Source organism: Lepisosteus oculatus, unplaced genomic scaffold (assembly GCF_040954835.1).
Source record: "Lepisosteus oculatus isolate fLepOcu1 unplaced genomic scaffold, fLepOcu1.hap2 HAP2_SCAFFOLD_60, whole genome shotgun sequence".
Classification (NCBI taxonomy): Eukaryota; Metazoa; Chordata; class Actinopteri; order Semionotiformes; family Lepisosteidae; genus Lepisosteus; species Lepisosteus oculatus.
In genome coordinates, this window is record NW_027168149.1 from 451,651 (window position 1) to 467,985 (window position 16,335).

Sequence of the window (16,335 nt, forward strand, 5' to 3'; positions counted from 1 at the left end):
AAAATTTAGGTTGCGCTTCTTCATGCTGCATCGTCGGCATGAGTGGAGCTTTTTAAACGTCTGTACTTACTGCGCCCCATAAGAAATGGTTTGTCCCCGTTCAAAAGAGATTGTGCGATGTCCTGCAGCGTTCGCAAAGCAAACCTTTGACAGTTTGAAAAGAGGAATTTATTCTGCTTCCTGTGCGTGCAGTAGTTACAAAGTTGAACGTCTTTACACGATCTGCTGCAGTTTTCAGTGGGCGGGCTTTGTCAGATGGCTTGGAAAAACGCACTGAGACATCATGAGCAGTGTCCTGCATGTTTTCTGTGTATAGCTGTCTTTTAACGCATACAGAATTCATTCGAAATCATTGATTTCTCCAATTAACAAGGGTCCCTTTTTGAACCTGCCAGAAGCATTCTTTCAATGTAACAGATTTACTCCGGGGAAAGGCAGCATGACATTGAGAGTAGCTCAAGCTTTCAGCACCCGTATCGGACTGCGTGTATGCAGACACCGCTCAGAATCCCCTTTAAGATTCTCCTTCAATTCCGTTTTGCAGTGCTTTGGCTCTTTCAAAAGGCTTCGCTTTGCTATTCACAATCCAAGGCTCATGACAGCATTTAAAACCAATCGCCACTGCGTTGGCCGGGAATCGAACCCAGGTCAACTGCTTGGAAGGCAGCTATGCTCACCACTATACCACCAACACACACACACAAAAAGCCCTGCAGGACACCACCAGAGAATGCTCACGATTTCGGAAGCTGTCTCCGGGACGTGCTGATTCCACAAATCCTGAATAAATCATGATATTGTTAGTTGCTGTAGCTAGACGTTCAAATGAGTTTCATGGCCAGATGGACTGTTTCCTCCAGCGGTATAGTATTGCAGTGAGACAGCACGATGCCTGCAAGACTATGTCACGCTAAACGCTACAGATTGTGTTTGTGTTGGACAGTTGGACCCTACAGCTGGACCCTCATAGACAACCTGAATAGCTTATTCAGAAGCAGTGCTGGACCGGGAACGAACCAGCTTCTTCCCAGGCACAAGAGTGACTTGTGAGGACTCGCGGTCCCACTCTGTGCATAGAGACTTTCTACCAGCCAGCCGGACTGCTGGTAGATCCCCTCGGAGCAACGACTGCCCTGCGTGGATGTCTAGACAAGGACCGGAGGTCTGTAATAGCTTTGAGGAGCTGTGTCAGGCAATGATCGGAGAATTTTCGGCTTTTATCGATCCCATAGCTGCCGTGGCCGCTGTGCACCATATTAAGCACGAAAAAGCTGAAGCCCCTCGCGACTATTATCAGAGGCTTAGGCGCACTTATTTTGCAGGGCGGAATGAAGAGGGTTGCGAAGAGAACGTGAATTTCAAAGGTTTATTCATTGCTAATCTGCATCCCTCAGTCAGGAAAATGATTGTGATGCACACTGATGCAAAAGCGATGAAAATGGCTGACATTAGAAGGTTGGCTCAAAAAGCCTGGGGAGCTGAAGTCTCTGCTTCCTCAGAGCGAAAACCTGCTAAAACGGCCGTGTTCGCCACTAAAGCCAGCAGGGTTGACGACTCGCCTCAGCTCGAGGCAGCTGAGGTTCCTGAGCTCGCTAAGCCCCGGCGCAAAATAGGCAGGCAGGACCGCACTAAGCGTCAGAGCCGCCGTGAGCGCTACGGGGAAGGCAAGGGCTCAGGCAGAGTCTATCATAAGACTGGACGAAGGGAGTCGACTGCAGCCCGCCTGGCCAGGCTTGAACAAGCCCTGCCTGAGAGATCAGGACAGGGTAAACCTTCCGCACCGAATGCCGGAAGTGTGAATGAGCTTAGGGGGACCACGCCCCTTCTCACTGGAGGAGGCGGGGATCCGTCCCAAGCCCCTCCCTCAGTCTATCTGATTGGGTGGGAGGGTTCCTGCCTGGAAGAAGGCTGTGACTCTGAGTTGGGCGCTGACCCCGCCCCTGAAGTCAAAGAAAAGGCAGGCTTCCAACAATTCTTAGGGAATCTCAGCCAGAAAGGCAAAGCAAGGCGTATTTATATCAAGGTTTCTCTTGAAAACGTCTTAGATAGAGAAGCACTGATTGACACTGGGGCTGAAATTAGTTTGATGTCAGCCGATCTACTCAGCGAGCTCAAACGAGTAGCGAAAGGAAAAGGCATCAGACTTAAGGTAGAACCGTGTAAGATAGATATTTCCAGCTATACCCAGGATCATGCCAGGAGTGTGGGTGGCACTTAGGTTCGGGCCAATGAACGTGGTGCATCCTGTTTACATCTCTAGGTTTAAAACAGAGCCACTACTCATTGGCCAAGACCTGCTTGACAGGCTGGAGCCTCTGGTGGACTGCCAGCGTGGAAAATTGTGGGCTCAGGTCAAAAACCCTAAGCCTGTTGCACAGCAAAAAGGGGGATTCAGTGGTTATGCTGTGATCACACAGTGCCCACTGAACACTATAGCTGAGTTGGAGGTTCCTCCTGGTTCCTCTGGACGAGAATAAATGTCTCTTCTTGCTTTCCAAAACTACAGGGAAGTCCTGCCCAGGCCAGCACTCCCACGGTCTCCCAACTACAGGAGCAGTGCTCCAAGCAGCTGCTTGACCCGCCAGGTAAAGCACACCCCCTTTTCATCCCTGAAGAAGAGTGGATCTCCCTGTCCGGTAATGAATGGGAGTCCTTTCTGTGCACCCTGGTACCTCAGGGGGTCCAGGAATACCACCCCATGGTGGTGGGAGGGGGTCCAGGTGGCAGAAGTGCAGGTTGATGATGTAATTCTTAGCCTCAGCTCTGAGAAGTCCATAATCAGTGAAGGTCTGTTCGAGGACCTGTCGCCAAGCTGTCAAGTGACCCTGGTGACGCAGTCACAGGTTCTGTGGTGGGCACCCCCATCTCATAGGTCCATTTGGAGCAAAGGAAGCTGTGTAGCTTCCATCTCCATCGGAAAAAGGAAGTTTGCTCACTACTTCCTATTGGAAGTACCTATTGGTTCGACTGGGCGCCCAGCTGGACACAGTAAACAGTGTGCTGTGGACACGGGTGGACCCAGATGCCCACTCTCTAAGCGGTGACCCCGAGAACATTCGGTCAGGTCAGACGATTCCTCAGGCCTGCCAGGTAGTAAACGAATCGGACCTGATCGTTCCTGCGTCAACAGCAGGGTTTCCAGTACGCCTTGTCCTAAAGAAGGGACAGAGAATGGACGCTGAGATGGTTTTCTTCCAACCATCAGCTCAGTTTATCAGACTGAACCTAGCAGTCTGTTGTACCCCCAGACTGGAACGGAATGGCCGAGCCACCTGCCTGTTGGTGCAGAACATAGCAAAACAAGATGTCAAAATCCCTGCTCGCACTGACATGGGACTGGTAATTGACAATGGTTTCTATGATTTCGAACTAGCCATCCCAGTACTGGGGCAGCTCCCTGGTCCCTTGGCCAGGGAGGGGGGAACCGAGCAGGTGTACTACACCTACCCCCGGCGGATGATTGCAATTATGCCAATAGAGGGATTCTGCAACCAGGAGGTGTGCAGGGTGGACCTTAGCGATAAGGATGAGATGGTTGTGTACACAGTACACGCAGGTGTTCCGATGGACCACTCAGCCGAGAGTACGACCCGGGATACCGCCATGCCGTCAAAAGCGGGGTTCCTAGAGCAGGTACAGGAACAGGTTGGCAAGGCAGATGCCCTGGAAACGGAAAGCCAGCGTCAGCAGCTGCGTCAGAATTTCCAGGATTTCCGGGAAGTGTTTGCACGGGACGCCTATGACTGCGGGGTGACGGATTTGAACACAGTGCGCATTCCAACGGCCCCTGGCGCCCGCCCAACCTATGTCAGGCAGTATCGCATTCCCCTCACGGCATACGAGTCCATAAAGCAGACGTTGGATGCTCTACTAGAGCGTCAGATCATAAGGGAGTGTAACTCCACTTATAACTCCCCACTGTGGCCGGTGCTGAAACCCAATGGTAAATGGCGTCTGACCATTGACTACCGGCAGCTGAATAAACAGGTTCCTTTGTCACGATGGCCAATGATCTACCTAGATCAGGAGTTAGCCAAGGTGACAACAGCGAAATATTTCACCACAGTGGATGTGGCCAATGGGTTCTGGACCCTTAAGGTAGAACCAACAGACCAGTACAAACTGGCCTTTTCCTTTGGAAACAGGCAGTTCACCTGGAATCGATGCCCCTTTGGGTATTCCAACTCCCCAGCGGAGTTCAACATATTTCTGCACAAAGCCATGAGTGATGCAGCCGCCAGGGGCAACCTGGTCTATGTGGACGATATTCTGATGAGGAGTCAGACCTGGGAAGAACACATGGCCGAGATCAGGCATGTGTTGACCCAGCTCTCCTGTGCAGGGGCCAAACTGTCCCTGGCTAAGGGACAGTGGTGTAGGACCCAAGTGGAGTACGTGGGACTGTTGGTTGGAGCCCAAGGCATACAGCCACAGTCCAGCAGAGTCCAAGCTATCCAGAATATGAAGTCGCCCACTAACCTGTCTGAACTGCGCAGCTTTCTGGGAGTATGTAATTATTCCCAGCAGTCCATTGAGGATTACGCTGAAATAGCAAGGCCCCTCCACAAGCTGTTGCAGAAAGACGTGCCCTTTGAGTGGGGGCCTTCCCCAGAACAGGCTGTGATGGAGCTGAAGCGCAGACTCGGTAGTGCGCCGAGCTTGGCCTACCCTGACAAAAATAAGGTCTTCTACCTTGAAGCAGGGTTCTCAGAGCACTGCCTTGGGGCTGCTCTGAGTCAGGAATATAACCAAGAGTGAAGGGTGGTGGCATATGCCAGTCGAGCCCTGAGCCCAGTGGAGCAAAAGTTCTTGGACTGCGAGAAGGCCCTGTTGTCTACGGTCTGGTCGGTAGAACACTTCCGTAGTTATGTTGGGGGACAAAAGATCATCATCGAAACCTGCCACCAACCTGTGACATTCCTGCATAGCCAGAGACTGAAAGCGGGCAGGGTGTCAAATAGCAGGATTGTGGCATGAATGATGGCCCTACAAGGCTATGAGATAGAGGTACGTTATGCACAGAGCAAGAAAATGTACCTGGGACAGGGCCTGGCTTTGGGCCAAGTGTGTCACGGCTGTGACACTGACATGGAAGCTCCAGAAACAATTCCCGCTGCTGAGCTACCGAACAATCATCGGTACTATGATGAGAACGTGGGCCAGGGCTTACCCATGGCCTATGTTGACGGTTGCTCTTTTCGCCACGAACAGCAGGTGCTAGCAGGGGTAGGAGTAGTCTGGCAAGACAATACTCCCTGTGGGCCGACCCGCTATAAGCTAGGACCAAAGACTAGTCAGTATGCGGAAGTAGCTGGGGTGCTGATCACCCTCCAGCAGGCCCTGACACATGGCCTTAAACAGTTTGTCATCTGTAGTGACTCGAACTACGCCCGACATAGCTTCGTGTCTCACGTTCCGTATTGGAAGGGTAACGGCATGAAAAATGCCCGGGGCAAGGAAGTAAAGAACAAAGAGTTGTTCCTGGCCAGTGACAAGCTCACGACCGAGGCTGGAATGATGGTTTACTGGAGGAAGGTGAAGGGACACTCCCAGGTGAAGGGACCCGACAAAGACGGGAATGATGAGGCCGACCGGTTGGCCAAATCTGGCGCCTTAGAGGGTGAACCCTGGCAGTTCCAGCAGGAATGGCTACCCCCAGAATTCGTGGCTGAGGTCAAGGCGGTCACCCGAAGCAGGGCTAGACAGGATGTCGGAGCTGACCCTCAATCTGTAGTGCTTGGGTCACAGGGTTTTAACACCGATCTTGCGGAAATGCAGAAACAGGACCCAGCAATTGGGCAAATGTATCAGCATATCGCTGACCCAGTGCGTCAACCTCTTTCGGAGCAGGTGCTGAGCCAGTCTCTGGAGCTGAAGGAGCTGGCAGAGGTGAAAGACAACCTAAAAATTATAAAGGGGTTGTTGGTTTGTGTACCAGTTGCACAAGGTGTCCCAAAGTGGGTAGTTCCCCACTGTCATCGGGGGGTCATGATCCAACACGCTCATGACGAACCCTGTGGGGGTCACCGGGGAATCAAGGCTACATACGACACTATCCAGCAGGTGGCATTCTGGCCTCACATGGGCCAAGACATCGCCGCGTATGTAAAGGGGTGTCTGACGTGTAGCCAGTTCCAACCATCACGGCCCTTGCACCGTGCACCACTCCAGAAAAAGGGCATGACATTCACCTGGTCCAATCTTCAAATGGATTGGGTGGGGCCGCTGGTGAGGTCATCCAGAGGGAACAAATATTTCCTCACTGTTACGTGTGCATTCACAAAATGGATTGAGTGCCTCCCAGCACCCAACGACACGGCAGAGACAACTGCAGTGCTGTTGGTGAACCATGTGTTCAGTCGATGGGGATTCCCCCTGACCATGGTCTCGGATCGGGGAACCCATTTCACAGCTACAGTAATGGCAACCCTGTGGAATATGCTTGGGGTCAAGACCCAGTTGCATATCTCCTACCACCCTCAATCCTCGGACCAGGCAGAAAGGGCAAACCGAACGGTGGTTAGTATGCTCAAAAAGTTTGTCTCCAACAGCAGTAGGGACTGAGACATTAAGCTGCCCCTGGTTCTGATGGCCATCCGAGCTACGCCCCATTGCTCTACGGGGGTCCCACCTTTTGAGATGATGACAAGTCGGAAGATGACTCTTCCCCTACACTGTCTTTATGGGGTGGAGGACCTGAGCACGACGGGGGCTGCTACGGCCCATCAGTATGTGTCAGACCTGCGAGCACATCTGCAGGCAACCTTTGCTTTTGCCCAGAACAATCTGGGAAGGAGTGCAGAGGGTAGGAAAGCATACTATGACTGAAAGGCAGTTAACCAGGAACTCCAAGTAGGAGACAAGGTCCTGTACTTCCAATTTGCCAAACCCACAGGGGTGGCCCGGAAGTACTTACCCAGTTGGACAGGACCCCACGAGATTGTCGATAAGGTATCACCGGTAGCTTATCGAATTCAGATTGAGAAGGGAAGGCAATCTCTGGTCTACAAGTGGGTGCATCGCAACCACCTCCGGTTGTATCGCCCACCTCAAATGGCGCCGGAGAACACAGAATAGGGTTAAACGTCCAAACCCGATCAAAGAGGGGGGTGCCCCTTTGTAGCTGCAGGCAGTTAGGTACTGTACTGTAGGTCCTGCTAGGAAAATATATTCAAAATTATAGTGGAACTGTACCATGTGCCTCATCTATGTTCCAGAATGGGAATCCTAAAACTGCCAGGGCTGGTCCTGACAGTACTGTGGATCGCCTCGACACAGCCCCTTGAAGTTGTGGAACCTGGTCCTCCTACCGGCATAGTCCTGCAGGAAACCGTAGTCCTCTCCATGGAAATCTTTATGGTACAATCTTTTTTTTTTCTTATAAAATATACTTTATTCCGAAAAAAAACACATCTCAAAGGGAAACGTCTCACACGATAACACTCCACAAAATTAAAACATCGGCGGAACGGCGGTGATTGTCCGTTATCAATCCTTGCAAGGGTGGGCGGATTTGCGCTATTATGAGAGTCCCTCCAAACCCTACCGCTTGCTGTAAACCATTAATCCCTGTACAGGGTCCATAGGCCTTTCCAGTGCTCCTTTGCCGTGGGGAAACCCCATTTAGCAACGTCGCGCTTCATCCTCCTCCTGAGGTCCGCCAGGATCCTCTCTTCCAGCTCCCTCGCTCCCCACTTGTTGTTGTGCCGGATGAGATTGTTTCTCGCGTCCCACAGGCCTTTCTTTGTGAGGGACAGCAGCAGCCACATCAGGAACTGCGTCCCCCTGTCCAGTCCGGTAGGTGCCAGCCCCAGCAGAATGTACTGGTAGCTGAGCACCGCATTCGTTTCCAGGAGTTGCATTATGTTGTCCATTCTGCCCCACACCGCCTTGGCGAAGGGGCAGCTCCTTCACTTTATTAAGATACTGAAGAAAGATGTGGAGACGGGGGTTTGAATTTAATCCTTTCTGTAGGGGGTTTAGACTTTCAAGTCACAAACTGGGGTTTATGGCAGGAAAGGGGGGTTAACTGATAAGGATTGCAGATGCAAGCTAGGAACCCCCCTGGGTGTAATGTTAAACTGACCATTTGTCCAGAACATCGTAAACTGGCCAAATACCATGAACCCCCCTCTTTACCATCAGACCGAGTGACGTCAGAAACGGAGAAGAAAACACTATATAACCCAAAAGTTTGTAACAGTACGGGGAACAATACTTCGGTTTTGTTGTTTCTTGCGGGAAACAAGACTTTGGCTTTATTGTTCCTTGCATGCAATAAACTCATCTGTTTTACTTCATCTCGGGATCAAGAACCTTATTTCTTCTGTTACAACAAATTTGGCGTAGTCGGCGGATGCTCCAGAAGGCGCAGAACTTCCCATCGGCAGGAGAGATGGTCAGCGCGCACATAACTAAGAGGTAAGGACTCCTCTTTTATTTAAAAGTCCCGACTCTCTCTGACCGATTGGGAAATCTCTGCTCCCTGCGAGAATCGCCCGAGATGACGGAGTAAACGTGAGTTTCTGAATTCCTCTGGCCCGGGGAAGACACCGGTGTATGTAATGGGTTGTTTGCTGTAAGCCCAGAATTTGGTCTGGCAGGGGTTCCGCGGTATTGTGTACAGGCGTTCGAAGCTGGTTTATGCCTTAATTGCGCGTGGAGTTTTTGAACGGGTTTTGGACCCTTACCGTGAAGTTCAGGACTGGTGTGGGCCTTAATTGCGCCCGGAGTTCTGAAGGTCAGAACTGGTTTGGGCCTTAATTGCGCCCGGAGTTCTGAGGCTCAGGATCGGTGTGGGCCTTAATTGCCAGATTAAGGCCTTAAATGGCCTTAATCAGCCATGCACTCTGGTTTCTTTTCATCTCGTACAAATCTTTCGCCTTTTACTAAAGATTTCCGTGGAGAGGAGCATGAATGAGTTCCATGCAATTTTTGTGCTTCCCTGCCTTCGGGTGGGTCGCAGCTGGGTTGGTCAAAGAGAGAAAACAAGCACGTTCGCAATCGCTCTTGTAATGGTGATTGTGGCCGTCTGCTCCGCGAGTTCTCGGTCTCCGGCCGTCTGATTGGCGTTCTTTTCTTTGGGGGGCGGGAAGTGTCCGGCCGCAGGGGATCTTGGGACCTCGCTTTGCATAGAGGCTTCCCAGAGTGCGTCGTTTCCGGCACAGTGTGGCCGGGTGTTTTCCGAGTTATCGCACGGATTGGGCACGGCCGCAAGCTGAGAGCCGCAGGCGATGAGCCCGGAGCTGAACGGGCCCCACTGGCTAGTTTGTAAGGCCAGGTGCATTGCCAACCACGACCGGCAGCGCAGAGGCTTTGAAGGCGGCCTGGGCTCCTGCAGCTGTGCAGCCACGCACTCTGGTTTCTCTTCATCTCGTACAAATCTTTCGCCTTTTACTAAAGATTTCCGTGGAGAGGAGCATGAATGAGTTCTATGCAATTTTTGCGCTTCCTTGCTTTCGGGTGGGGTACAGCTGGGCTGGTCAAAGAGAGAAAACAAAAACGTTCACAATTGCTCTTGTTATGGCGATTGTGGCTGTCTGCTCCGCGAGTCCTCGGTCTCTGGCCGTCTGATTGGCGCTCTTTTCTTTGGGGGGCGGGAAGTGTCCGGCCGCAGGGGATCTTGGGACCTTGCCTGCATAGCGGCTTCCCAGAGTGCGTCGTTTCCGGCACAGTGTGGCCGGGTGTTTTCCGAGTTATCGCACGGATTGGGCACGCTCGCAAGCCGTGAGCCGCAGGCGATGAGCCCGGAGCTGAACGGGCCCCACTGGCTCGTTTGTAAGGCCAGGTGTATTGCCAACCACGACCGGCAGGGCAGAGGCCTTGAAGGCGGCCTGGGCTTGCGTGATCGGATCAACTAAATGCTGTGGTGTTACTTTTTGTCAATGAAAAAATAAACTCTTTTCGTTTACAAAGACGGTTACAAAGAATGTGGACCAGGGTAATACTTTGAGCTTACAGCTTGTCCAAGGTCATTCATTATTAATACTCTTAGTAATATCTTCAGTAAAGACTTTGATGCATAAAATATTCCTGCATATTTAAAATATTTATGATAAAGGTGGTAGGTTGTGTACTTTTGTCCAACAGAACAATCTTGCTTTTATAAAATATACCGCCTTTTTAATGTTTAATGATTAACATGCTGTAATACACTGTTTAAATTTAAAAGTCTAAAGAGTATACACCTTAAATTCTTAATTGAATAAAGATTGTCCCTCAGCAGTGATCAGGATTCAAAACTGACGTTTTCTGGTGACAGCTCAAATGCTGTACAGGAGAGGTTAACCTTTATTAGCTCCACCTGGCGATTTTACAAGGTGATTCCGGATACTATTAACATAATCTAATTTGCGTCCGGTATGATGCGGTATACTGCGACACTCCCACCGTGTTATACCGCAGCATACCCCGCTTGTTTTGAATGGCTGCATATGTATATAGACTCTATATATACATTTGGTGCATGCCACAATTTTGGATGGTGGTGGAGGAATAGGGATTTTCTCAACACGGCAGGGACTCCAGTTAAGAATGCTGGGTTTATCTCTGAACTATTAGAAGCTTTGCAGCTACTGACTGAAGTAGCTGTGGTAATGTGTAAATCACATAATAAAGAAATGTTTCCAGTAACTCGAGGGAACAACTTTGCAGATGCAACTGTCAGGTGAGCAATACTTGTAGAACAGTAGTCTGAGACCTCTGTGAAGCAGAGAAATGGACATGGTTAGAAAAGATTATGGGGCTGCAGGATGATGGGGTGTGGAGCTGACAGCACACCAGACGCCCTGCATGCCCTCACAGCCTAATGCCCTTTATAGCCCGACAAATGCACTCTGTTGGACACCCAGGTGGGAGTCAAATGGTGTGCCGGTTACCCAAAACTGGGTGAGAACCGGGTTTGAAGCAGTAACCACTTATGTGGTATCTAATGTGGATGTAATGTTTATCAAAGGAACTCAACTACAGTTCAGGTGCGGGTGCAACAGCTCAAAAGGCCTGCTCCTGAGGAACCTTTCAAACCTGGGAAATTGAAAATTGTAAAGGGAAACCTGGGCTCTTATAATCTGTTTTCCCGGTGGGTTGCTGCCACTGCCTCTGTGTCTACCAAACACTTGATAACAGAGATAAGCCCTCGGTGGGCACTGCCCTGCCCCTTGTATTATGATCAAGGAACACACTTCACAGGGAAGGTGTGTCAGGCTGTGGCTGCATTGTTCGGAGTGAGATGGACTGAGATCACCCTCAGTCTGCTGGAACAGTGGAATGAAGGAACAGATCTCTGAAAGATCGACTAGACATCAGACTGAAGGAACGCCATGGGATGCGGGCTGGATCAAACAGAACTGTGTAACAGCCTGTTTGATATCATCACGGGCCAATCAATGAAACTTCCTGGGGGGACGAATTTAGCTGGACGAATGGATTGTTGAATTTGCTAATTCTCTATTGTAGTATTGTAGGTTGCTAGGACTTAGCAAAGCACTATGATGAAGAAAAATATATATCATAATTATAATCCAGATGATTGGGGCATTGGTGCATGGCTACAGTCTGTGCTAGGAACATTGAGAGGGTCTCTGGTTCAATACATATTTGTGGGTCTGGTATTATTCGTTATGATCATATCGTTAATATCCTGTTTGAAAAACATGTGGACTAAAGCTGCTGCTTCTGTGCTAATTGTACGCCCTGAAGGGATCATGAAGGTCAAAAAATGATTTCATGGGAAAGGTTCTCTTATCTAGTGGCAGAACCTGATGGGTAGAACAATATAGCTTTAAGGGGGGTTACCCTTGGGAGTGATTCCCCTAGATGCAAATGATTATTGTGGTTTGTTTGTTCATAATAAGATGTTTTGCAGGAACGGAACAAAGAGAAATTTTACAACTTCAGCTAGAATTGTTCTACAAAACGTCACAGCTGAGGCAGGGGAACAATGTGTAGATTTTTCTAAGAGTTATTACCCAGTTGTTGACCAATCTGTTGACCAATGTTGACCAAAAAAGCCTAGGATTATGCTGGGCTCCAGCCCACAGGGATTTACCTGTGCTGTAAGAACTAATGAGTGAATAAGGAGACTGGATTCTGGTGAAAGACTTCAGGAAAAAGAAATGGTGTTCACTCAGGTGGAGGGGGCTGTACCAGGTGCTGCTGACCACTGCCACTGCTGTGAAGGTCACAGAAATGGTGCCCTGGATTCATGCTTCCCACTGTAAAAAGGTCACAAACGAACTGAACAAAGCGCAGGAGTGATGTCTCCACAAGGACAGATGGGGATAACCTGCTTGGGACTGATGTGCACAGCCTTTTTCCTTTTTATGTAGAAGCCTGTCACCACCCCAAAAGAGGAAGAATCTAAACACGAAGCCTCTTTGTATACAAACTGGCTGAATGAAACTGATAATGAGGGGGATATGAGTAATTTGTGGTATAAATTTATAAATCATACTGTAAAGTTAAAGAAATTTAATGCATCTTGTTATATATGTGCTTTAATGCCTCATTCTACAGCCTCACCCATGCGACTTTTTATGAAATGTACTCTTTTATTAATATCATGTTAGAAGGCTTAGACGCTATCAAACAAGAATTAAGGGGAGTTAGATTAATGGCACTTCAGAACAGGTTCGTGCTGGACCTTCAAAATGCAGCATCTGGAGGAGTCTATGCTTTAGTAGGAGACTCCTGTTGTACATATATTCCAGCTAATGACTATGATTACGGAAATCTTACACTCGCTATTCAGCATTTAAAAGAACTAAAAGACAAGGTGAATAAAGAGAGAGGCATAAAAGATACACCGGCTTTTCTCTCCTGGTTAGAATCACTGTTTGGGCCAGGGGGAATGTTTTTCTTTTAAGTTACTAACACCGATTATAGGGGCTGTGATACTTGTCTTCCTGTTTTTATGTTGCTGTATGACATGTATTATTCCAATGCTTCGAAATATGGAAATATGGTACCTAGGGGGATAAACTGTTCATCCTTCCAGTCTGGAGAATTGGCAGCTGTCTGACGTCGGTAAGTGATCCTTAAAAAATTAATAGTTCCATGACAGTGTGCATCACCAGAAAATCAATTTCAATGCATTAAAACTCTTGTTATCCTTCTGATCATTGAAGTGTCATTGCCCCAGCACTGTATACTCTTACTTTTGACGCCTGTCTGAAGTTGGATCCATTTCTAAGAATGGTGACTCACATATCCTCATGCTCAACTTTGGCTCAACCACACAAACTATGAAGTTAATCATCTGCTTTTGCTCCAAGATTTATGTTACTAGGCTCTCTCCTGGGGATCCTCGTGTTCAAACTTTGCCCTTATTGTGGATGATCCATGACAGAATTCAGGGAATTCAGAATTCTGATACCTCAGCTCAGATTCTGACTGGGCAGACTGTCATTGCCTGGTGTGAATGTGTGCATATCTGTTTTTGTGCATGTTCTGTGGCCTGTTGTACAGTACATCACAAATGAAAGGGAAATGGAAAACTAAAATAAGACTCAAGTGTTTTATCTTTCATTAACAGTGTTTCATTAGTATCTGTGCTAGATCCTGTCATCCACTGCTTACCATGACAGGCTCTAGCACAGGATAGCAGCTAATACATTTAACAATCTCACTGCACAATGTTGTATATTCAAGGGCTGATCTTCTGTACTTTTTCTTTCACTTTTCATTTCCTAGAAACTCAGTCCTGCCAGGAATAATCTGAGAACAAAATCAATCTGAGTGAAAATCTAAGCAGAGGAAGATTGTTTTACAGAGTTAACAAGGTCTAATTCAAGGTCATCAGCACTAACAACATTCTCTCTGGAGACAGGCGATAAGAAAATTGAAAGTGTGTATTGTTACACAACAGCAGAGACTATGAGTTATGCTATCATGAGAGTGGTGATGGATTTTTTTCATTGCTTAGTTTTACAGGTTCTGTACATTTGAACATTCAAAGTGACTAAAGTAAAGGAGTTTTCCCTTTTTACCACATAATTCCCAAAGATCAACACTAATAGAAAGCCTAATTCCAGCCAAGATTCAATTACTGTCTCTCAGGCATCCCAGCAGTGGATTTCATGACTTCAGACAGCCATCTTTATCAGTGGAGAACTCAATGCTCTGAGGTTTACTGGCAGAGTCTCACACTGGGTAATACGTTGGTAAATAATGTCCTATGGAATTCTACTATTGATAAATTCTACTATGGAACTGCGATGTGTCCTGAAAAAATCTTCTATGATAGTGGTACAGTCCATCACACCCCACCTACAGCCTTTAAAAGAGAAAAAAACAAATTCTGATATTATGGTGGAAAAAGAGCCCTGGAATCTTTGTAGAAGGACAAAAGACGGAAAGAACGGGCAGTGTATCCATGGCGAAGAGAAGGGAAATATTGGAGAGAGCTTTTTTCATACACTTTTTATCATTGTTTTTCCAGCCCAACAATGATCAACAAATATGGGCAGGCGTCCTGTGCCAAATCCAATCTACCTTTCTTCCAAGCATACAGGAATGTCAGTGAATTAAATATTGACATATGAAAATTCCCAAAAATATGCAATCACACATATGCAGTTTGAGCAAACATAAGACAATACCCAAGTACCACAAACTACCAGGCATCATTAGCAGTTCAGGTGGGGAGCTGTGTCAGCATGCGTAGGCTGCAAAGGAACAAGTAATAGGTCTATTCCATGCTTAAAAGAGAAGAAAGAAAACACAACATTTCAGCCGTGGAGCCCTCACACCTGAAGAAGGCTCCACGGCCGAAACGTTGTGTTTTCTTTCTTCTCTTTTCATCCAGTGTCATTAGCCAGTTCCTGTCAAAATAAAATAGAAATGGATAACATTCTAGAGAGAGTTTGAAATACCAAGGTACAATTTAAACCATATTTCTTCCACTACAACCACAATATTTTGGAGAGATCGCTGAGCCTAACTGTTCTGGCATGCCCGTTAGCCTCCGTCCTGCTTCAGCAATGAATGCAACGGGGCACATTCTGAGGGAGATGCGGTCAATCAGGTTGCAGGAAAACCACGCTATGCTTTTTTTTGAGATCCTGAAAAGGACAGAGGGGCCATGTATATGTGTGCAGCTGGATATGTAATTGCAGGTGGCGTTGCAAATTCTGCTGAAGCCCCACTGCCTGGTGTGGACGGTAGCTGTGCATGTTGCAGCAGAATTGTGCATGTGAGATCAAGGGGGCATGTCATGTGTTTGAGCACTTCACTCCCTTCCGGAAGCACGTGATTCCCTGAGTCCCAAAAATTTGTAAGTTCTTTGGATGACCTGTGGACCGATCTTTCACGATGAAGAATTCCTTAAGAAGAATAGATCTCGGCCCACCATCCCAATGCCTCCATCTCAAAACAGCAACCTCCCACTGCCCTTAGTCTGCAAGGCAGTCCTTTCAAGTGCGATGATGACGCCGGGACCTTCGTTGCCTATTGTACGAGCTGAACTTTTGTGCTCATCAATTCAACGCTCTTTCCATCAACTCATCTTGTCTTTGACGCTTCGTGTTTTGTGCTCCTTTGACTATCGGCATATCGGGTGACTGCAAACACTGAAGTTCTTGCTTACGGAGTGTGGAACAGTGTTTTCAAGTGATCGCTGTTCTGTCATGTTGACGCCGAGTGAATCTTTCTTTGGCAACATGGGCAGGCTGACAGCAGCGCGAGCTAAAGTAATGGCAAATTTCTTGACTTATTTCTGAATGTGAATGTTCTTTAGAAAAGGGATGCGGCGTTGCTTCTCCCCCGTGTAAAGGTCACGCATTCCAGATGTGGTTATGAGCGAAAAGTTGCCGCAAGTGTTTGAAAAGAGCAAGAGAGGAAGCAGCCCTGCCCCGTGTGAGGATCAAACTCAGGACCTTCAGACGATGAAACTGACGCGCTACCAACTACGCCAACGAGGCCAGCTGCAGTACACAGCCGGAAAGTTTGCCTCATATGGATTTCAGTCGCCCGTTCCCTAATCTTTAGACGCCCTCTGCTGGATGTTGCATTTGCCTTTTGATCTCACCGATACTTTTTTGGTCTGTTTCTGTTGCGAGTCCGTTTTTCAGATCTCACCTAGCACAAGTCTCTCTGGCTGAAGTGGCCTCTCTGCTTCAGCATCGTGCCCTCACTCAGCCATTAAAAACGTCACTCGGACTTCTGACATGCTGACATGAAATGTCAAGAGAGAGTGGCAGAGACGCTTAAGGCAGAGAGAAGATGAAGAGGGGGCGTGGCTGCGAAATGATTGACAGCTGCAATCAGCTTTAGATGGGGAAGTGTACTACTAGTAGCAGTGTAGAGCTCTCTGTGGTGGAGTTCAAGCGCATGTTCTAT

General features: G+C 48.2%; 3 non-coding genes across 3 annotated transcripts; 2 read left to right on the plus strand and 1 right to left on the minus strand.

Moving 5' to 3' along the window:
- Positions 1–622: 622 nt before the first annotated feature.
- Positions 623–694, minus strand: trnag-ucc (transfer RNA glycine (anticodon UCC)). Its single transcript has one exon. It is a non-coding gene; the product is annotated as a tRNA-Gly (tRNA).
- Positions 695–8,844: 8,150 nt separating this feature from the next.
- LOC138231494 (U5 spliceosomal RNA) lies at positions 8,845–8,958 on the plus strand. Its single transcript, XR_011186745.1, has one exon. It is a non-coding gene; the product is annotated as a U5 spliceosomal RNA (small nuclear RNA).
- A 394-nt stretch (positions 8,959–9,352) lies between these two features.
- On the plus strand, positions 9,353–9,469 carry LOC138231469 (U5 spliceosomal RNA). Its single transcript, XR_011186720.1, has one exon. It is a non-coding gene; the product is annotated as a U5 spliceosomal RNA (small nuclear RNA).
- Positions 9,470–16,335: the final 6,866 nt, after the last annotated feature.